This window comes from Acyrthosiphon pisum, chromosome X (assembly GCF_005508785.2).
Source record: "Acyrthosiphon pisum isolate AL4f chromosome X, pea_aphid_22Mar2018_4r6ur, whole genome shotgun sequence".
NCBI classification, from domain to species: domain Eukaryota; kingdom Metazoa; phylum Arthropoda; class Insecta; order Hemiptera; family Aphididae; genus Acyrthosiphon; species Acyrthosiphon pisum.
Genome location: NC_042493.1, coordinates 127,908,482 through 127,910,588, shown reverse-complemented (window position 1 = coordinate 127,910,588; position 2,107 = coordinate 127,908,482). Strand labels below are relative to the sequence as shown.

At 35.4% G+C, this 2,107-nt stretch overlaps 1 protein-coding gene across 1 annotated transcript in view; it reads left to right on the top strand.

Annotated features, from left to right (window-relative positions):
• Positions 1 to 2,107, top strand: part of LOC100302403 (uncharacterized) — a gene marked incomplete in the record, with an annotated part of 78,585 nt that overhangs the window by 67,604 nt on the left and 8,874 nt on the right.

Genomic DNA, 2,107 nt, shown 5'->3' with positions numbered 1-2,107 from the left:
AAAGTCGTAGAACATTTAGCAAAAGTAACACAGAATATTTCAATGTGAATGACCTAATTCATGCAGACCTATGTGGACCGATGGGAGACTAGTTCCATAGGTAAATCGAAATACTTCCTATTATACAAGGACGACTACTCGCATTACAGGACGGCATATTTTATTAAACATAAAAATTAAGTAAAAATATATTTGGAAACATTTATAAAAAGTGTTGAAACAGAAACAGGTTCTATGATTAAAATATTAAGAACAGATAACGGGTTAAAATTCGTGAATAAAGAAATTACAGGTATTTTGCAAAAATACAGCATACGACACCAATTAATAGTTCCATATACGCCGGAATAAAATGGAAAAGTTGAACGAGAGAATCGTACAATCGTCGAATCAGCGAGGACAATGATTTGTGCAAAAAGCTGGATGTCTCACTTTAGGCAGAGGCTGTTTACACGCTAATTCGGACAGGTACTAGTTCGGTTAAGAATTGCTCACCATACGAGTTATATTACAAGGTAATGCCAGATATAAAATATTTACGAGTTTTTGGTACTGTCGTATACACACACATACCAAAAAAAAAACGTAAGAAGTGGGATCCAAAGAGTGAAAAAGGTATATTTTTTGGCTATTCGAATAACACGAAAGGTTATCATGTGTATTATTCGAAAACAAAGACAATTTCGTTGTCTAGGGACATCATATTCTAAAACGAAAGCAATACATTTGAGAATTTAATTTTAGATAAATTAGAATTCACAGATACACCGACTCAGATCAAGGACGATCCGGTCAAGGTCGAATCGACGATGGTTGACAAAATGAGTGGTATGGTATTGCGGGATCGGAACACATTATAGGCACCAATCAGGTATAATATGTCGCCGTTCATCGCCAATTGCGACCAGCCACTAAATCATGACAACGAATCAGTGGCCCACATAAAAACAAATGGGAGGACGCTATGCACGATGAAATAACGTCATTACACGTAAACAACACTTGGTCACTAGTTAATTTGCCTCATGGCAAGGTTGCATTACGTCATGCATGGGTATTCAAAACCAAATATAAAACTGACGATAATATAGATAAATTTAAGGCCAGATTGGTCATTAAAGGTTGTTCACAGAAGTACGGTATAGATTACCATGAAACATTTTCACCAGTGTTCAGATATGAATTAATAAGGGCGATATTCGCAGTAGCAGCTGTGGAAAAATTAATATTACGACAATTCGACATCAAGACGTTTGAGGTTAAAAAGAGAAATTTATAATATTTTCTAGGTATACAGGTAAAAATAATGGAAAATGGGTCATTATTTGTGCATCATACAAATTATGCAAGTAGCATAATTATTAAATTTAATATGCTGGACGCCAAGGAACTTTCAATTTCGATAGACGAATCACATACATTTGACCAAAAACAAGATACGGAAATATTGAGTGAAGATATTCCTTACAGGCATGCAGTAGGTAGCTTACTGTTCTTATCACAGGTAATAATACCAGATATAGCATATGCAGTAAACTTTGCTAGTCGCTACTTAGCAAAACCAACTAAAGCTTATTGGAACTTGATAATACGGATTATACGATAGGTATGTCAAACGAACATTTAATTATGGCTTATATTTTAATAATAATACACAATTATCATTAGAAATATTTAGTGATGCAGATTATGCAGGTGACGTTCAGATACGACGTTCAACGTCAGGATATCTATTCAGATATGGGTCAAGCATAATTTCATGGACATCACAAAGGCAACATTGCGTGTCATTATCATCGACAGAGGCTGAATATATATATCGGCCAGTGAAGCTGTCAATCATGTGGATTACGCGGTTGATAATAAGCTTGTCAACAACAGGTGATAAACAATCGGTATTATACATTGATAATCAAAGTTCTATACGTTTAGTTAAGAATCTGGAGTTTTATAAGAGGACAAAACACATAGACGTGCGATACCATTTCATACGGGAGAAATATGAAGATGGGCAATTTCAACTACAATACATTGGAACAGAGGACCAGATTGCGGACATCCTAACCAAGCCTTTGGTAAAGGACGATTCGAGAAACTACGGTCAGCC